Raw genomic sequence first — 10659 nt, 5'->3', positions numbered from 1 at the left:
ATTTCAAAGACTAGCAGTGCACTTCAGTTGCTCACGGTACCGCAGGACACAATCCGTCACGAATTTGCTAACGTCATGCAAACTAGAACTCCTGCAAGTGCAACGCGAAAAGCAAAGGTTGAAACTCCAGTTTAAAATTATAAGAGACGGAGTGAAAATAAATAAAGACGCATACGTACAACCCGCCACCAAACGGGGAGCTCGGTTGAATCATTGTCACCCAATAAGGCCTTCTTGTGCTTGTCTGGATGAGTTTAAAAATTATTTTTTTCCTTATACCATAGAAGTGTGGAATAGACTTCCAGAATATGCTGTTGCTAGTTCGAATGTCAAAGTGTTTGAGTGTTCGATAGAATGTTTCTACCGGCAACACGAAACCTAATGCATGTTTAGCCATTGTGTTTGTTTTCTTGTTTGTACTCGTCCCTGTAATGACCATCAAGTGAGGGATACAGTATCAATAAAAAAAATAATAAATAAAAAAATAATGCAAGACGTCGTATGAAACCTGACAAAGCCAATATTTCTCATTTCAGGAAGTGACATGACGCATGGCAATATTTCAGTTGTCAGTCGACTTCTCGGAATGCAATGGGGCAGATTTGTCCCTCAGCTTTTCAAAGTGTGTGTTTAAAATACTACGTACGTTCATGATTATAAAGCGCTCTCTACAACATTTGTGCATAATACGGGTACGTGCTACTCTGTGCGTGTAGCACTGTATTTTGCATCACAGAACGCGCACAGTCTTGAGAATGAGAATACAGATTTCTTGCGGTTTGACACAACTACGGCTTCTAAACTGACTTTTTTTCAATAGCCTGGCGACAAATTAACAAAAAAATGAATAGCAGATTGATGATTGGTTCGTTTATTGTACCTAACTTTCAATTTGGAAGGATTGCATACACTGCTTCGCGTATATACTTTTTCGGTAACTGTTACTCATTACAACTTCCAGGTGTGTTGCAATATAAATTGCGAAAAGGAAATCAATAATCAGTTCGGCTACACTAGGAGCGTTGGTATAAGCGTGAAATCTTTCTACCACTTTTCAATTTTCCCTATATGATACGTACGGCTTCCGAATCTTAGTTTCCCAAAAATATCAGGATGTTTTTTAACGCGTTGCTGTTGTAGAGACATCAGCGGTAACCAGGTCTGCGCCTTTTGACCATAAACATTCTCATATTCATCAAGGCCCACTTTTAAAGACGGTCCCCCAGTAAGCTCACCTATGCTGCGTACAAGGTGAAAGCAGTGTAACATCCGAGAGTAGCTACAGCGGCATAACCTGGCGATTATAATTGTTAGTCATTATAAGTCATAAAAATTTGTAGTCTCGTATAAATAGGGCTGAGGGAATTGTAAATCTCCATAATTGCAGCAGGTTTGTGAATTCATCCGCCCGTTCTTCTACCCTTAAATAAGACACGTTCCTTGCTTTGTATTTATACTTTTACTACCACCTAGATGACACTCAGACGCGCAATTATGTTCTGAAGTTAAAAAAAGCTGGTTTTTGAGAGCAACCACAGACACGGCGGCGGGGCATTAAAAGGCCGGCGGCATACATTCACGGTTTTACTTGTGCCGTAGGGATCCGTTGCTTTGCAGTGCTCCTTTGTGACCGTCGCCTCATCTAATTTCCAGTCACGGACATCATTTCCAATCCCTCGTCAGAACGCGATACGTGCGTCCGCATACTATCGATAAACAACCTTGATCGAACAAACCGAGTCACGCTTCTGGGGGATTACAAAACATTTTTTTTTGAACAGAATACTTTCTAGGCCATAAAAACATTACATTTCCTCTCATATCATCCAGTAATAATACATTTTGCTTGGGGAGTTATATACCAGATCCAGGATTTCATCAGCAATTTTTATGGATTTAAAACCCTGAGAAAATCTTTTGTACAGCCTTGAATTCAATGTGTTTATAATTCCTCTTTAAAACCAGAATTCAAAGCTCGGGCATTTTTTACAGTTTTTTGTCATGTCAGAAGCGTAGCACTATGTCGAAAGCGTAGCACTACTGTACGCTTTTTCTTTTATTGATCGGTGCTTTCAAAATCAATGTGTCAGCAGTGTGGGATGCAGGGCTGTGTCCTTTATATTAAGGGGAGCGGACAAAAGGTATTCTTATTTTTATTGTTGCTCCCAAACAAGGCTTCATGAACCTTCATCAATCACTTAATCAGGAGCTTTGTTGCCGATGGAGTGAAACATGTTTGCAGACACTACTTGAACTGATAGCCAGAATGCAGTGCGGCATCATTCCTGGGAACTGGGGCCCTTCAAGTATATTCTTCCCAAAACGTTGTCACGTTTTAAAATTGTCGTGCGTGAAAGACAACAGTCCAGGTTCTATATTTTATGATGTGCCACGCTTCAACTCTTATTTTCCTTCACTTCAACAAGGACCTCATAATACTCCGTGGTCAGCGCCATCTGGTCCTGGCCAATTTTCCGCATGGGCGCAAGATGTTCCTGGCCAAAGTTTTTCTTCTAGCACATTCTACCCTCCCCTCCTCCCCCGAATAGGTACATTAAAAGAGACAGTGGTTACTTGGGATCAACGAAAACGACCTACCCTACATTGGCAACGTTGTTAGCCGTAGTGAAACTGAAGGTCGCGTCCGAGTAGCGTGATTCAGAGGGGTTACGGGAGGGGGGGGGGAAATAAAGCTCAATCGGACGTATCTGCCAATGCATTCTCGCAGGGTTGTTTTGGTGCAGGGGATAACGTATAGCAGCTCATTGTTTCTCTTCTGAGTGTACGCTTAAAGGCAAACAAGCTACAATTGTTCCTATTCACCCAGCGATAGGCGCCAACCGCTACAAGCTTTCAAGCACGGCTACTAAGTGGTGGCTGTAATCTGCAGATACCCTTGTCCTGATGACTGCAAAATATTGGGACGCTACGACGAAAACCAGAATCGGTACGCGAAACTCCAATGGGTTTTTGGCTGGGAACAATAGAAGAAATTGTACTTACATCTCTCCTACAAAGTAACCCCAACCTGACAAAAATAAATTTTGCTTCCCTATGCAGAGTGACCAAACATTTTGGCTAATTTCCGGCTACTATTAGTAGGTACGTAGAAATATTTCGGTTTTTCGAAATTGGCAAAAAAAGTTTTGCTCTCAAGTCCGAGGCAAAAGCTTTTCCTTTGGATTATTTACAACCAATCTTTCATCGAAATTTGACTGACGTTCGCGATACCCAATGAGGAGAAATTGGTGCGCTGGACGAACTGCAGTCTTCTCGGTGAAGATGCATAGCTACTGCATCTCACTAAGTGATCGGGGCCTCACCGAACGCATGAAGGCACGCGATATACTCTGGCGTTGTCTCGCAATGCGTCGCGGAGGGGTTCCTCCGCTTTCCTGCTCGCTTCATTTTCGGACGGGTGTTCGTTTTCTCGGTAATCTTGTAGCGCGCCGCCTTCGGACAGAATGCCTCGTGTCATTTCCGCATATCGCCCACTCGCCCCCCTCATACTTTCGCCATTCATTCTTCCTCCAGTTTCCTCCTCGTTCAATCTCGTTTGTTTCTGTATCCACTTCGCTCGCTCACTTAAAACAAGGGACGATGGCACCGTGAAAGCACAGAAGCGGGCGCTTAAGTGCTGCGCACTATACTGCGTTTCCTGTAGCAAATCTGCCGGCACGATGCTTACAGAGCACAGTGGAGGCAAAGAAGCGGCCGCACCATCGCTGGCACGCACACTCCAGAAAGAGGGAAAGGTGATTTGCGGGGCACGTCCTCAGAGCGTGAGGCTAGGTTTCAACCTCGCTCAATGGATTGATTGATTGATTGATTGTAGGGTTTAACGCGCCGACGCAACGCAGGCGATGAGGCGCGCCGTTGTGGAGGGCTCCGGATTAATTTTGACCACCTGGGGATCGTTAACGTGCGCCGAAATCTCGTACACACGGGCGTTTTTGCTTTTCGCCTCCATCAGAAAAGCGGCCGCCGCGGCCGGGACGCTCAATGAAACGGCCTACAGACGTAATTTTTTCGCTTCAAGCAATCCGATAATACCCCCAATTTGCACCATTTTTTAATTTTCTTCCACAACTTCATTAATAGCTCGATATTATTTCAGACGCAGCAGCGTAGAAACGAATGCTCAATTTTCAACACATTCTCGAGCGGCCCCAACAGCACCACGTTCTGTTATGTAAGAGGACGTGTCTGGTCATACATTTTCTTCTAGCATGTTTCCTCTCAACCCAATCACAGCCGCGTAGTGTGTCTGCAAAAGAGCTATATTAGGGTTTCGAGGCGTCCACTGTTATTTGTGAGGTTACGCTAGTTGCATCAAATACAACCCTACAAAGCAAAGCCGGTCAATAGCCACTACACTGCTGTAAAGACATAACTCCACCGGTCGAAGAACGTTCATGCCGCAAAAGAAAGAAAATTCTTTTGAGCAAGTTGCTAAGGGAAGTGGCGGGAGCCTTAGGAGCCCCTGACCTATGGCGCTCTTGTTCTCCAAACTCTTCGATTTCCTTCATTATCTCCACCCCTACTTCAAATAATAATAGGTTTATGCACGAGCATCACCACTACAATGTGGAGTTGGGCCGGCGTGATGTTTGGCCTAAAATAAGCTACTGTAATACCCCTACCTTCGTGAGCTTGTACCCGAATCTTGACGCACAATGAGTAGCGTTCCTTGGTACGTTGTAAGACCCAGTTTTAGCCGCTACGTAACATTAGGCCTACACGTAGGCCTAACAAAAAAGATTGGTCAAGGCTCTAAGTCATAATAATATACAAACTAAAAATACCCCTCTAATAAAAAAAGGTAACCTAATTGAGACAATACATTTGGCAGTTCGTAGTAAAGCTTTCGCATCGCATCATTAAAAGCGCTTAAGTGTCCTTGCGTTAGGTGAGTCCTCAACAACAAAAAAACTTTTCGAATGCCTACATGTGACACGTTCTAAAAAGTGGGTGCACCAAGATCTTACAAATTCACCCATGGCAAAGTGATTATCTGAATATTCAGCACGCTACACTTGTCTGTCTACAGAAAAAGCCAAAAAAATTCGTCTTTCACTCAATGCCCAAGCTGTCAAATGCGGAGCAGTTATTAGCCAGAGGGGCTGTGGCACCCTCTCTTGACTAATTTCAGCATCAACCTCGCGTTGATACCGAAAATAGTAAGGAGAGAGCGCCGCAGCCCTCGAAAAAATGCTTATAGAGAGACAATCAAGTGTGTGTTCATCATTTTGGGGAAATGAACGCGTCAATCAGTACCCTTTTTTCTGATTTTATAATTTTGTTGTAATATTTTCCGGCTTATCAAGGGCAGACTTCGTGGCAAGGGCGCAGCGTAAAGATCACACCCAACACTTCGCATATAAGTAACGTGTGCCTCTGAGGCGGAATTGGATTGACAACGGCTCTGTAACATGAGGGACGCAGGTTCTACCCCTAGTTGGTGACGCGGAGATCTTTTCGAAGCCTCTGCTTGGGTGCGTCACACCGCGTGACTGCAGTGGCTAGATGCCATGACCAAGGGCGAGCTACTACGACAACCTGTGCTACGAAAGTTCTCCGCACTTAAAATATATATTTAGGGCGACACGTTCGGCAGTTGGTAATAAGGCTTTCGGATTCAATAAATCATCAGAATGCGCTTAAGAGTCCTTGTGTTAGGGTAGCTCTACCAAAAAATATCTTTTCACATGTCTACATGTCGTGCGTTCTGAAAAGTGCATGTCAATAGGAAAATATAATATACTCATGGCAATGTAATTATCTGATTTGCTAACCCGTCAAAATTGTGTGTCTACGTAATATACCCTCAAAAAACAGGAGCTCACTCTTCGGCAGTAGTCATACTTGCATAACGACTACGTCTGCATGCGGCGCGAAGTGGATGCATATTTTTGAACCTTAATGCAGCGAAAACAAGATTGAAAACACTAACAGGACCGTTAAAGGTTGCTCAAAGTGGAAAAAAAGCCTTTCCTTGTTCGATCGTTTTTCCTTCGCTTCCGCTGTTGTCAACCTCGTACTCTAACGGCCGCAGCGCAGAAACGAAGAAATGGCCCGGTCGTGGTCCTGTCTGATTCCCAACACTTGACTGGCGGACGATTCTTCTCGCAGCGTGGCTCGTCATGCGGGCAGAGTGATAAGCGGAATGTATGTGCATGTTGGTGACAACTAGGTATAGTACGCAGTAGCAAACCCGAATTTTCATTAGGGTGGGGTATTCCAGTTGGTGTTGTGCAGTTAACACTAGGGCGTCGCCTTTGGACGCAGTTTTTTTAATTCCCGCACCATACATATATGCTACGAAATAAAGGGAGGAGAGCGGTTTTTCTGCGTTTTTTTTGTCTGCTTCCACATGTCTCTCGGGACCAGCTCCTTATATTTTCCTCTGTCCACAAACAGCGTGGTTACGAACAACGCTTAGCAATATTTCCCCAATATATTTCTTACTCAGAACCCAATTTCGGGCAAGGCACAAGACCAGAGATGTTCAAACCGGGAACTACACAGGAGTCAAACGCTTCTTAACATCACCCAGTTTTATTTCAGTCTTATGAACCTTACGTGAGCTTTATTATAGTTCTCCGTCTTTATTATTTTTATCGTGTCATAACCACGGCACCCTTGAAGCTGACGGGAAATGGGATGTATGCAGGCTGCTTTGGCCTGAATCTATGCAGTAAGACGTCATATCTCATCGGCATAAGTGCGTGCAGTGTTTCTTGTTTTTTATATAGTATACATGATGAGCTTCCTCTTGGTCCTGACTTCTGTTTCAGTGCATTTGCCTGGGGAGGTAGTTTTCTCCACATCTGACCGTTCTCACATTATGGTGCTTGAGTGATTTGTTTTTCATAATAGCGTACAAGTGAAATACAACTGGAAGAAGAAATCCCAAGCCAACAAAAATACTGCTTTGAAGGTCGGACTGGATAGGAAGAGATTTTCATTAAAAAAAACTGAGCTTGCTGGTTGTGTTTTTATTGTGAAGATTACGAATACAGATTCGGCGATATAAAGTAAAAAATCTATCCGTTACACGTCAGTGCTTCTTTTGGCCAGTATAATTTATAGTATTTTAATCCCCAGAGGACACCTTGTGCTCGTAGATCTATACGTATTCTCTTATTACACCAACAATGCTTGATTGGTCGGATTTTCTGGCTAAACTTTGTGAAAGACCACTACGCTGAAAACACAGTCAACTAATGTAAGCAATCTGCTATAATGCACAGTAAATTTTGGGTTATTTCGAGAGGAAACCATGATTACTTGGTTCAAGTAGACGCTGGAGAATGTTCATTGGGCAGAAAACAGGGCATTGGTTATCGATTGAGAAGTTTCATTCAGCGTGATTCCAACACGGATCTAAGTGGTTAAAAAATTGAAAATCCGAAATGTGCTTTCGGAAGGGCAGAAGAATATACAAAGATGAGCGTTATATCACGGCTCGGATAACGAAATAAAATTCTAGTTAGCGAAGCTTGATTGCCATTATCAGAAAGCAATTCGCCTATTCAACAACTCACATGGCGTGAGCATTTGTGCGTGCTCTCGTGTTCACCCTACGGGCATGATGTATTTAAAAAGGCCAAGGCTTCAGCTCAACAGAAACCTTCTCTGATCAGGCAGCCTCCTTTCTTTATTTTCGTGAGCTCATAATCCTTTGACTGCGAAACGTTTTTCCAGAAGCCTGGCTGCACATACACATAAGAATTCTAGTGGGTCAGTTAAAATTAAATTTGTCGCACTGCAGCTCAACCATGTTTGCCAACGTCAAAAAGTCACGAACGCCGAAAGGAAAACGGTGGCTACCTTGAGCTATACGGACGAATCCGTACTCGTGGAAAATAATGTTATACAACATGCCTTATTCGCTAATGAACTAGCGGACCCAGGTGTCTTAGGACATCCGAGAACCTGCGCTTACATAACACGGAAAACAAGGCGATGATTTTATCAAAAGCTTGAGTCTCGAAATCGGTGCCATTCCCTTATGCGAAAGCTGGGTAGCTTAGAGTTTCGTAAGCCGATCAAGAGAACAAGGTAAGAACTGGTAGCAGGCGACATTACAACCTGAAAATAGCGTTCGGGGAGGCTTAGTGCATGACAAATAAATTATTTCTTTTGAAGTAAATCTATTCAGTGACGATGATAATCAGGTCTTTTGGCGGCAAACGTTACTTACGTAAGAGCAGACGGGAAACTCCGAAGAAGTCAGACGAATACGAAAAGCCACGACTTTTTTCCTTTGTGTGTAAGCTCATTACCTGATAGTTGAGTTGTGCAAGAATGGCAATATCTTATTTTTCATCGAATACCACGCTCCGTAGTGATGTCTCAGCGAGATTCTTTGTGATAGTAATCCGCATTTACACTACCAGACCTTACGTCTTCTTCAAATAGACAGTTTCTTCTTGGCTCTCTGTGACAGCCCTAATTTCTCCCGTTGAATGACGGAAATCCCTCTGATGTTGGATGAGGGAGAGTAAGGATACGATTAGATTGCAGTGCAAAAACAGCCCTCTCATTTAGTTGCAGTTGAGGAAATCATTAGTTGACCTGTGGTTAGGATTAGCAAAACGTTATAACACCTCGGTGGAGCAATGCGGAAAAATGTGTTGGCGCCAACACAACAGCCATGGGTAGTTTCAGCGCATAACCAAAAAGGAAATATAATTCTTAGTAGAAAAAGAACAAACACAGATTGTTGAGATACGGAAGCGTGATGGCGCATACCATCGCCGCGATTACCACGTGCTCCGTTTTTACCTCTATTTGTGTCCACACGTGTATGTGTTTTGCGAACTCCTTCAGCTTGGACTCCCTGGGAGAAGCCATTTGATCACCGTTCTCTGTCGTGTCTGCTTTATTGGCGAACTAGACAGGCTAATCTGTCTAGACGTGCTACACCGAGCCGGAAACATCATTTATTCTTGTTAAGGCTTATTGCAAACCTCTGTAGGCTGTAATTATAGAATGATTTATCTCAGTTTGCTAAGGTGAAAACAGCTCTATCGCATTTTTCGGAACAGAAATACCAAAAGCAGCGTGCGCCAGTGGCTGGGTAATGACTAGCAAAACGTCGACTCTTCGATATGAGAGGTTTAATAACCATGTTGTCCCTCTCTTTCGGTACTTACTTCGCTGGCGCTCCTTTCGGAGCTCACACTCGTTGATCTGGATCGCGACGGCGCACTTTTAGCGTGATTTATGTTCTTCTCACTTTACGGTCGGTTGGCGGCATGTTTCCGTACATCGGCTCAGTGGGACGCGAACTCAAACAGGTACTCTCAAGCTTGTCCGGACGCTCTCTCACTTGGTCGGTTGCTTTATTACGGGCTTGCTCGTTCAGTTGACTTCCGCTGGCATGTCTAACAGGGTACGACTTCTCCGGTTGAGACCAAATGGCCTTTTTCTTCTTAGAGCAATGTTTTAGAAGCATGTAGGGGGAGAGAGAAGAGTCGTGTTTTTTAGTGGAAGTTGTGTCAAGGCTTTATAAATGCCGTATCTTTAAGATAACAATGCCGAAATTATAGCTATATCTTTCTTATAAGGTCATTTTTGTTCGCAAATACAACGTGGGGCTTGAACAGGTGTGTTTTCCCGCAATCAATGCGCCACAAAACAAATAACAAGGTCGCACAAACAAGAGGAACTAGACGGTTCATGTCATTGTTAACTGCGTTTCTGAAAAGGCATCCACGAGACAGGCGTGTGAGAATAAATTTGTAGTTTTGTAGTTGACGATGTCAGGCCGCGAAAAAAAAGAACATTTTAGTTATCGTCGTGGTTTACTACCTTGACATTTTTCTTGGACTCTCTTGAATAAAAAACTGACATTTTCGGTAGCCGCCAACCATACAAAAAATTATTTGGGAATTTATGTGGGATCAAACTTCAAACAAACATAGCAGGTGTGCCGTGCCTAGGTATTAACGGCGGAAGTGTGCATTTCAAACACCTGAAAGAAAAAAAAAAACATATTTCGTACCCTTTATTTCCTCTGGAGTTCTGTGAAGCGCACCGGCTTTATGTGGAGAATAAATTATTCTAATTTTCTCCAGCCTATTTCACCCTCAATTTCCGTTCCGGATGTTAGGCCTCCAAATAAGGGCACAAACACACAACCAGAAATTAAACCTTGTCAACGAAGACTCGGTGTCGGCCGAGTGCATCTCATTCCCGATTCTAATGCCCAGGGCTCCGGTATCGTTCCTAGAACTGCAAAACTGTTTAACTTGTTTTGTTTTGCGCTGATTTGCTCGGTGGCGCATGCTCAAGGATACCAGTGAATCCCACACGGTGATGCGCAGATAGCGAAAGACACACGCCAAAATAGAGCGCCGCATAAAAACAACTACTGGCAGCTGTCACTGCAAAAGCCCCCAAAAAAGTAACCCCAGTTCTCGCCACCATGCGCAGATCATTAGCAACAGAGAAAATACAGGACGCGTTTTTAACGAGGTGTGAAAAAAGATAGAGAGGGTGCCCAGGCTTCACAAGGAATGCCTTCGTTCGCGTAGAAGCAGCGGGAAATGTAAACGGCTGTAGGTAATTTCCCTTAACTAGGATAATTCTGGGAATCCATTTGACAAACTTATCGTTTATACCTTTTTATAAAGCCCGTAAAGTTTGTTT

Source organism: Haemaphysalis longicornis, unplaced genomic scaffold (assembly GCF_048455015.1).
Source record: "Haemaphysalis longicornis isolate Haplotype H1 unplaced genomic scaffold, Haemaphysalis longicornis Haplotype H1 scaffold_5, whole genome shotgun sequence".
NCBI lineage: Eukaryota > Metazoa > Arthropoda > Arachnida > Ixodida > Ixodidae > Haemaphysalis > Haemaphysalis longicornis.
The sequence above is the reverse complement of the archived record's forward strand: the minus strand, read 5'-3'. Positions refer to the sequence as shown.